The sequence below is a fragment of the Bos grunniens genome, chromosome X (genome assembly GCF_055505025.1).
Source record: "Bos grunniens cultivar Pamir isolate PY7600 chromosome X, Bosgru_T2T1.0, whole genome shotgun sequence".
Classification (NCBI taxonomy): domain Eukaryota; kingdom Metazoa; phylum Chordata; class Mammalia; order Artiodactyla; family Bovidae; genus Bos; species Bos grunniens.
Genome location: NC_141194.1, coordinates 119,514,442 through 119,524,943, shown reverse-complemented (window position 1 = coordinate 119,524,943; position 10,502 = coordinate 119,514,442). Strand labels below are relative to the sequence as shown.

At 40.8% G+C, this 10,502-nt stretch overlaps 1 long non-coding RNA gene across 1 annotated transcript; it reads right to left on the bottom strand.

Annotated features, from left to right (window-relative positions):
• Positions 1-9,240: 9,240 nt before the first annotated feature.
• Positions 9,241-9,977, bottom strand: LOC147341245 (uncharacterized). Its single transcript, XR_015158797.1, has 2 exons — positions 9,835-9,977; positions 9,241-9,655 (listed from the first exon to the last, which is right to left on the bottom strand). It is a non-coding gene; the product is annotated as an uncharacterized LOC147341245 (long non-coding RNA).
• Between the last annotated feature and the right edge of the window lie 525 nt (positions 9,978-10,502).

The window sequence follows — 10,502 nt, the reverse complement described above, 5'->3', positions numbered from 1 at the left end:
CAAGAGGCTTTTTAGTTCCTCTTCACTTTCTGCCATAAGGGTGGTGTCATCTGCATATTGGAGGTTATTGATATTTCTCCCAGCAATCTTGATTCCAGCTTGTGCTTCTTCCAGCCCAGCATTTCTCATGATGTACACTGCATATAAGTTAAATAAGCAGGGCAACAATATACAGCCTTGATGTACTCCTTTTCCTATTTGGAACCAGTGCTTTGTTCCATGTCCAGTTCTAACTGTTGCTTCCTGACCTACATACAGGTTTCTCAACAGGAAGGTCAGGTGGTCTGGTATTCCCATCTCTTTCAGAATTTTCCACAGTTTATTGTGATCCACACAGTCAAAGGCTTTGGCATAGTCAATAAAGCAGAAATAGATGTTTTTCTGGAAGTCTTGCTTTTTCCATGATCCAGCAGATGTTGGTAATTTGATCTCTGGTTCCTCTGCCTTTTCTAAAACCAGCTTGAACATCAGGAAGTTCATGGTACATGTATTGCTGAAGCCTTGCTTGGAGAATGTTGAGCATTACTTTACTAGCATGTAAGATGTGTGCAATTGTGCAGTAGTTTGAGCATTCTTTGGCATTGCCTTTCTTTGGGATTGGAATGAAAACTGACCTTTTCCAGTCCTGTGGCCACTGCTGCGTTTTCCAAATGTGCTGGCATATTGAGTGCAGCGCTTTCACAACATCATCTTTCAGGATTTGAAATAGCTCAACTAGAATTCCATCACCTCCACTAGCTTTGTTCATAGTGATGCTTTCTAAGGCCCACTTGACTTCATATTCCAGGATGTCTGGCTCTAGGTCAGTGATCACACCATCATGACTATCTTGGTCATGAAGATCTTTTTTTGTACAGTTCTCCTGTGTATTCTTGCCACCTCTTCTTAATATCTTCTGCTTCTGTTAGGTCCATACCGTTTCTGTCTTTCATCGAGCCCATCTTTGCATGAAATGTTCCCTTGGTATCTCTAATTTTTTGGAAGAGAGCTCTAGTCTTTCCCATTCTGTTGTTTTCCTCTATTTCTTTGCATTGATTGCTGAGGAAGGGTTTCTTATCTCTCCTTGCTATTCTTTGGAACTCTGCATTCAGATGCTTATATCTTTCCTTTTCTCCTTTGCTTTTCAGTTCTCTTCTTTTCACAGCTATTTGTAAGGCCTCCTCAGACAGCCATTTTGCTTTTTTGCATTTCTTTTCCATGGGGATAATCTTGATCTCTGTCTCCTGTACAATGTCACGAACCTCCGTCCACGGTTCATCAAGCACGCTATCAGATCTAGTCCCTTAAATCTATTTCTCACTTCAACTGTATAATCATAAGGGATTTGATTTAGGTCATACCTGAATGGTCTAGTGGTTTTCCCTACTTTCTTCAATTTCAGTCTGAATTTGGCAATAAGGAGTTCATCATCTGAGCCATAGTCAGCTCCTGGTCTTGTTTTTGCTGCCTGTATAGAGCTTCTCCATCTTTGGCTGCAAAGAATAAAATCATTCTGATTTTGGTGTTGACCATCTGGTGATGTCCATGTGTAGAGTCTTCTCTTGTGTTGTTGGAAGAGGGTGTTTGCTATGACCAGTGCGTTCTCTTGGCAAAACTCTATTAGCCTTTGCTCTGCTTCATTCCGTATTCCAAGGCCAAATTTGCCTGTTACCCCAGGGGTTTCTTGACTTCCTACTTTTGCATTCCAGTCTCCTATAATGAAAATGACATCTTTTTTGGGTGTTAGTTCTAAAAGGTCTTGTAGGTCTTCATAGAGCCGTTCAGTTTCAGCTTCTTCAGCTTTACCTGTTGGGGCATAGCCTTGGATTACCGTGATATTGGATGGTTTGCCTTGGAAACGAACAGAGATCATTCTGTCATTTTTGAGATTGCATTCAAGTACTGCATTTCGGACTCTTTTGTTGACCATGATGGCTACTCCATTTCTTCTAAGGGATTCCTGCCCACAGTACTAGATATAATGAGCATCCCAGTTAAATTCACCCATGCCAGTCCATTTTAGTTCGCTGATTCCTAGAATGTCGACATTCACTCTTGCCATCTCCTGTTTGACCATTTCCAATTTGCCTTGATTCATGGATCTAATATTCCAGGTTCCTATGCAATATTGTTCTTTATAGCATTGGACCTTGCTTCTATCACCAGTCACATCTACAACTGGGTATTGTTTTTGCTTTGGCTCCATTCCTTCATTCTTTCTGGAGTTATTTCTCCACTGATCTCCAGTAGCATATTAGGCACCTACTGACCTGGGGAGTTCCCCTTTCAGTATCCTATCATTTTGCCTTTTCATACTGTTCATGGGGTTTTCAAGGCAAGAATACTGAAGTGGTTTACCATTCCCTTTTTCAGTGGACCATATTCATTGTGGCAGACCTCTCCACCATGACCTGCCCATCTTTGTTGGCCCCACATGGCATGGCTTAGTTTCATTGAGTTAGACAAGGCTGTGGTCTGTGTGATCAGATTGACTAGTTTTATGTGATTATGGTTTCAGTGTGTCTGCCCTCTGATGCCTCTTGCAACACCTACGGTCTTACTTGGGTTTGTCTTACCTTGGATGTGGGGTATCTCTTCACGGCTGTTCCAGCAAAGGGCAGCCGCTGCTCCTTACCTTGGACGAGGGGTATTTCCTCACGGCTACCCCTCCTGACCTTGAACGTGGAGTAGCTTCTCTCGGCCCTCCTGCTCCCTGTGCAGCCGCCCTCCTTGGACGTGAGGTTACTCCTTAGAAGCAATCCCACGGTGGATCTCTCAGAAGAGAGATCTATAATTTTATGGGAAAAGACAGAAGAAAAATGCCCAAAGTCATTTAGTGACTAGATAAAACACTTCAGTTTCCTAGCAAGCTTCATTAAAAAGCAAATGAAAATCTACACAAGGATTTTTAACCTGAAATGTTTTCATTGTTCAGTCATTTTCAATCCTCTACCCTGCTACTGGAATAATCTTCTAAAAGAGTCCTGGCAGTGTCACTCCCTACCTTTAAATTTGTCAAAGGTTTCCTACTGTCAACAAAGCAAAGAGCAAACTCCTTAGCGTGTATAAGCTCCTTCATGAGCTCTCCTCAATTTTTACCCTTTATCAGGCCTTTCTCCTTCAACAGTCTGCTACTCTTCACCCAGCAGCTGTTATGACATGGGCTCTGACTCTTGTCAATTACCTATTTTAGAGAAAGTCACAGTAATAGTGACTCTGTTTTCAGTACCTCTGTTGTAGGGCTAGATTGTCTGTCTCACTACATAATTGAGACAACTTGTGTTTTTTGTTCAGGCTCCATCTACATTTAAAAAAAATACTTTAATCTCATGCAACTGTCTAAACTTTTAAATCATGAGCCCACACACAAGAAGAGATAGATAAATGGAACAGAATAAATCATCCAGACATATATGTAACTTTACTAATTATACATGTGTGAATTTGCATGATTATGACATAAAGTGGCATTTCAAATCAGTGAGGAAAAATAGTTTCTTAAAAAGTGGCATTGATAGAAGATACTAGTCATTTGGGGAAAAAAACTTAAAACTAATCACTACCTCAGTGCTTATACTAAAATATGACTAATAAAATGCTAGAAAACAATGTGTGTGTCTTAAAATAATCTTGCTGGGCTTTCAAACAGGACACAGAATACCAAGAAGCCATAAAAGAAAATATATAGATACATGTAGTTTTATAGATTTGGGATGATAAAACTCATTATAAAAACATAGATTTCATTATCTAATATAATCTCCCTTCCTTGTTCTCCATAGAAATATTGTTATTATTTCTATACCCTCATTCATGTAATTGATCACATCAGTAACCGGGACCAGGGTAAGACCAATGTCTTACACCATGCCACAGGGACATGGCTTGTCCTATGGTGCCATTGTTTCTTTCATCAGAACAACCTGGGCATTGTTATTCACCAATATTTAGTCTACCCAAGCAGCTAGTTTGCTTGTCTCCATCTTAGCTGTGAGACTATGAGAGATGTATTGAAATGACATGATGAAATACAGATGAAGTTTTCTGTATTTCTTTCAAATGTCAAGATCTTTGTGTAGCTAACAACTTCGAATCATTCAGATCTGCTCCCATGTCATCTTCTCATAGATTTTCCAAGATCATTCTATTAAAAATTATAGTCCCTCTCCTAACAGTAACTCTATATTTTCTTACTCTGATTTATTGTTTTTATAGAACTTATCCACTGAGTAGATCCTATTTCTTATTAGTCTCCCTGCTACAATGTAATATGTATGAGGACAGAGACCATATCTCTGTATGGTTTCATTCAACACTCCATCCCCAATTCTAATTATGGTACATAGCAGATGCTCAACAAATATTTGTTAAATAAATGAATAATTAAAATAATTAATAATGAATAATATTCATACAACAGAAATAATGCAGTATATAAAGTGATGACTTTATAAAATAACAATCATATTAATTTCTACTCATCCTCTCTTTTACATTTTGAAAATAAATTTTACCTTTGGTTCCACCACTCTGAACAACATCTTTTAATAACTGCAAACATTGCACAGATATAAAAGAACATGCTCTATTGTGTTTCCAATGTCATAAAGTTTCTTCACTTCTGCATCTCAATTACTTCTGCTTAGAAAGTTCTGGGTAGCAAGATGAGGAAATAACTACAGTTACCAGCCTTAGGAGACTCAGTCAGCTCATTATATAAGTGAAGTATAGTATAATATTCAGAGCACATTAACATCACTTTCTACTGTATTTTAGAGTCATAAATAAATACACTTAAGTAATTGTGCTCAAATGATATGAATAACCAGAGGGAAATCTATGGGGAAAATAGAAGGAAAAATACTTAAATGGTATATTATTAATTTGATGCAAATATCTCTCCTTTAACAATTTGAACCAGACAGGAACAACTGACTGGTTCAAAATGGGAGAAGAGTCCATCAAGGGTGCATATTGTCACCCTGTTATTTAACTTATATACAGAGTACAGCATGCAAAATGTCAGGCAGAATGAAGCACAAACTGGAATTAAGATTTCCAGGAGAAATATCAACAACCTCAGATATGCAGATAATACCACACTAATGGCAGAAACTCGGAGAAGGCAATGGCACCCCACTCCAGTACTCTTGCTTGGAAAATCCCACGGATGGAGGAGCCTGGTAGGCTGCAGTCCATGGGGTTGCTAAGAGTCCGACACGACCGAGTGACTTCACTTTCATTTTTCACTTTCCTGCATTGGAGAAGGAAATGGCAACCCACTCCAGTGTTCTTGCCTGGAGAATCCCAGGGACGGGGGAGCCTGGTGGGCTGCCGTCTATGGGGTCGCACAGAGTTGGACACGACTGAAGTGACTTAGCATAGCAATGGCAGAAACCAAAGAAGAATTAGAGAGCCTATTGATGATGGTGAAAGAAGAGAGTGAAAAAGCTCTCTTACAACTCCACATTCACAACCTGCCTGACTTCAGACTATACTACAAAGCTACAGTCATCAAGACAGTATGGTACTGGAACAAAGACAAAAATATAGATCAGTGGAACAAAATAGAAAGCACAGAGATAAATCCACGCACCTATGGTCACCTTATCTTTGACAAACGAGGTAAGAAGATAAAGTGGAGAAAAGACAATCTCTTTAACAAGTGGTGCTGGGAAAACTGGTCAACCACTTGTAAAAGGATGAAACTAGAACACGTTCTTACACCATATGCAAAATAAACTCTAAATGGATTAAAGATCCAAATGTAAGAGCAGAAATTATAAAAGTCCTAGAGGAAAACATAGGCAAAACACTCTCTGACATAAATCACAGCAGGATACTCTATGACCCACTTCATATAGTAATGGAAATAAAAGCAAAAATAAATAAATGGGACCTAATTAAACTTAAAAGCTTTTGCACAACGAAGGAAATTATAAGCAAGGTGAGAAGACAGCCTTCAGAATGGGAGAAAATAATAGCAAACGAAGCAACTGACAAAGAATTAATCTCAAAAATATACAAGCAACTCCTGCAGCTCAATTCCAGAAAAATAAACAACCCAATCAAAAAATGGACCAAAGAACTAAACAGACATTTCTCCAAAGAAGACATACAGATGGCTAGCACATGAAAAGATGCTCAAAATCACTCATTATCAGAGAAATGCAAGCCAAAACCACAATGAGGTACCATCCCACACTGGTCAGAATGGCTGCTATCCAAAAGTCTACAAACAATTGATGCTAGAGAGGTTATGGAGAAAAGGGAAACCTATTACATTGTTGGTGGGAATGCAAACTAGTACAGCCACTATGGAGAACAGTGTGGAGACTCCTTAAAAAACTGGAAATAGAACTGCCATATGACCCAGAAATCCCACTGCTGGGCATACACACCAAGGAAACCAGAATTGAAAGAGACATGTGTACCCCAATGTTCATCCAAGTACTGTTTACAATAGCCAGAACATGGAAGCAACCTAGATGTCCATCGGCAGATGAATGCATGGGAAAGCTGTGTGTAATGTTCCTGGAATATTCAGGTCAGATCAGTCGCTCAGTCGTGTCCGACTCTTTGTGACCCCATGAATCGCAGCACGCCAGGCCTCCCTGTCCATCACCAACTCCCGGAGTTCACTCAGACTCATGTCCATCGAGTCAGTGATGCCATCCAGCCATCTCATCCTCTGTCATCCCCTTCTCCTCTTGCCCCCAATCCCTCCCAGCATCAGAGTCTTTTCCAATGAGTCAACTCTTCGCATGAGGTGGCCAAAGTACTGGAGTTTCAGCTTTAGCATCATTCCTTCCAAAGAAATTCCAGAGCTGATCTCCTTCAGAATGGACTGGTTGGATCTCCTTGCAGTCCAAGGGACTCTCAAGAGTCTTCTCCAACACCACAGTTCAAAAGCATCAATTCTTTGGTGCTCAGCCTTCTTCACAGTCCAACTCTCACATCCATACATGACCACAGGAAAAACCATAGCCTTGACTAGATGAAACTTTGTTGGCAAAGTAATGTCTCTGCTTTTGAATATGCTATCTAGGTTGGTCATAACTTTCCTTCCAAAGAGTAAGTGTCCTAATTTCATGGCTGCAGTCACCATACGCAGTGATTTTGGAGCCCAGAAAAATAAAGTCTGACACTGTTTCCCCATCTATTTCCCATGAGGTAATGGGACCAGATGCCATAATCTTTGTTTTCTGAATGTTGAGCTTTAAGCCAACTTTTTCACTCTCCACTTTCACTTTCCTCAAGAGGCTTTTCAGTTCCTCTTCACTTTCTGCCATAAGGGTTGTTTCATCTGCATATCTGAGGTTATTGATATTTCTCCTGGCAATCTTGATTCCAGCTTGTGTTTCTTCCAGTCCAGCATTTCTCATGATGTACTCTGCATATAAGTTAAATAAACAGGGTGACAATATACAGCCTTGACTAACTCCTTTTCCTATTTGGAACCAGTCTGTTGTTCAATGGAATATTACTCAGCTATTAAAAAGAATGCATTTGAATCAGATCTAATGAGGTGGATGAAACTGGGGCCTATTATACAGAGTAAAGTCAGAACGAAAAACACCAATACAGTATACTAATGCATATATATGGAATTTAGAAAGATGGCAATGATGACCCTATATGTGAGAAAGCAAAAGAGACACAGATGTATAGAACAGTCTTTTGGACTCCATGCGAGAAGGCAAGGGTAGGATGATTTGAGAGAATAGCATTGAAACATGTATATTATTATATGTGAAACAGATCACCAGTCCAGGTTTGATGCATGAGACTAGGTGCTCAGGGCTGGTGCACTGGGATGACCCTGAGGGATGGCATGGGGAGGGAGGTGGGAGGGGGGGTTCAGGATGGGGAACCCATGGACACCCATGGCTGATTCATGTCAATGTATGGCAAAAACCACTACAATATTGTTACGTAATTAGCCTCAAATAAAAATAAATGAATTTAGAAAAAAGAACTTAAAAAAAGAAAAAAAGAAAGAAAGGACAGCACACCCAGGGGGTCTTTCACTTTGATTGATTTTAAATCACATTCAGTGACTGACTGGGAATCATCAATGGGGTCTCCCAGGAGTTAGAATGCCAGGAAGATTTAATTAGGGAGCTGCAGTCCAGATAAAAGATAACATATCACTGAGTTAAAATTTGAACTCAACTCTTTTGATGCCAGCAGTGAAACTCTGTGTTTTAGTTGTTTCTCAAAAGTTTTTTGAAGACACGCAGGATTCTTATGGTCAGAGACTGCCTTATGTATCTCCATATTTGATTGACTATTCCTTCGACCTTTTAAAAGATTTCAAAATGAAAGTTAACACCAAATTAAATATTTCATACTCTTTCTTTTAAACCATGAGAAACTTGTAGAATTTGGACTAACAAAAGACTTTATTGGGGAAGAATGTTTTTCGACTTTAGTTATTTGGAAATCCTAGGGTATGGTGATAATTACAAGACCAGCTTTTACTCAGTCTTATGTTAGTACTTATGGAAAAATTCTCTGTACAGACTTCCATGACCGTCCAGTGGTTAGGACTCTGTGCTTTCACTAGAAGGGCACGGGTTCAATCGCTGTTCAGGGAACCATGCTTCCACAACCTGCATAGGGCCCCCCGAAAAACAAATTCTCTGTGGGTGGTGATCCTGTTTGTAATTTGCACTGGGATTGGGCCACCACCACTGCTCTTCCTTTGGGAATACACTGCTCCCAAACTTTTCTTAGGAGAAAGGTGTCCTAATCATTATTTGGTTTGTTCCCTCCAAACATTATTTTACTCCCTTGGAGTGCTATTTGTGGGTTTTAGATATATCAGCACTTTGTGCTTTCTGAGCACCTTTAGCTGACAGCATAGGCGAGTGATGCAACAATCCCTTTTATGAGGTAGGTGGCCAGGAGGTGATTTCTGCCCACCTTTCCCAGGGGGAGTTTCACACTCACCACCCCCATGTGACAACCTCTTCCTATCTAGGTCTGGCAATCTAGACCCTAATATCATTCCGCACCCCAAACAAAGGCAGTAACACCATACCACTCCTCCTTGCCCTTGAAATCAAGTGTTAAGTAGGGTTATCCATCTTCAGTGCAGACTCCTGACCCAATCCAGACCTCTACTCTCTGGCTAACTGGGGACCCAAGGGCCTATTCCCCAACCTCTTGGGACCCCATATCCCTCCCATCTCCAGTGCCCACCTCTTCTCTTCGTTCCCTCCCTTCCATCAGAAAATTCACACACACACACAAATATCATCTTTTTACCATTTGATGTTTATTGTAATTGCAGCCATCACTTGATGATGTTAGTGTGAGAGTCTTTTCTTGGTTGGCCATTTCTAACAAAGCAGACCTCTGGAGACACAGTTCTAAACTGTCTGACCTTTTCGATTCAGTTACTGGCTGCCCAGGTTGTACTGCTCCAGGGTCTCTTATTCTGGGGCGGCTGGGCTTATCTTCTCTTTGGATTCTGCCTCCTTCTTTGATTCCGCCTCATACGTTGGGACCTTTTACGGCTTTGATTCAGTTTCTTACGTGCACAGGAACGGAAAAAACAGTTTGGTGTTCTTGTTTTCTTCACCTTTTTCGATTGAGTGGCATATGATCGGATTTTCTTTCTCAAGGTTCCTTGTAGAGGTCTTCTGACCCTCATGGTCATATTTCGTGCCTGGAAAGACAAGACAAGGGTATTAGTTTTTAGGAAAGAAAAAAGCGGCGTTGGAAGGGAGATTTCATGAAAAAGGGATGTGGGCTAATGAGGGCTTTTGTGCCAGCCAAGGGCTGTGTAGAGGTTTTGGGCAGCAAAGTCAATGGAGAACATGGGGAGCTTAGTTGGAATCATCTTACTTTCACACTGCCTCTGTACCTCCGTTGACAAAGGGTCTTCTTTTTTCCGTTCATCCTGGAAGCAAACCGCATTGTAACTCTTCTTGACTGCCGTGGCTTCCTGATTACCTTAGTCATGATGATGCCAAGAAGTGGCCTAACCTAGAATCTCTGCCTCTGATATCGCTATTTATACCCTTTCAGGACAATGAGGAGCCACACCCTTCAATCTGATTGGTCAGTTAGGCACCACCCCAGCCAATAGCATCTTGGGGGGCTTAGACATCACAATGTACCACTGTGCCCATCAACATGGGCTAGTGGATGCTGAGGGAGGCCATTATATAACTTTTCCACTGCTGACACCTCTGTGTGTCTGATTCTGGGGAGTGGTGATTCAGGGGCACGGTGTTTCTCCTCATGACCTTCAAACTTCCTTTCAGTTCCCTTTATCCTTTGACTTATATGTGCCACTTCAACACTCCTGCCTCCTTCATCCCTCTATAAACATCTGCCAAACCCTTTCTGTCCCACTTCAGCCTTTCAGAGTAATCACTTCATCTCTAGACCACCTTCTGCCTGTTGGGGGTTCCTGAGGGGCTTAAGGAACTTAAGAGCAAGCACTTAAGGTGGAAAAAGGTAATTAAGAACAGGTTGGGTGTTTTATCTAGTGTGATGAGCTTTAACGA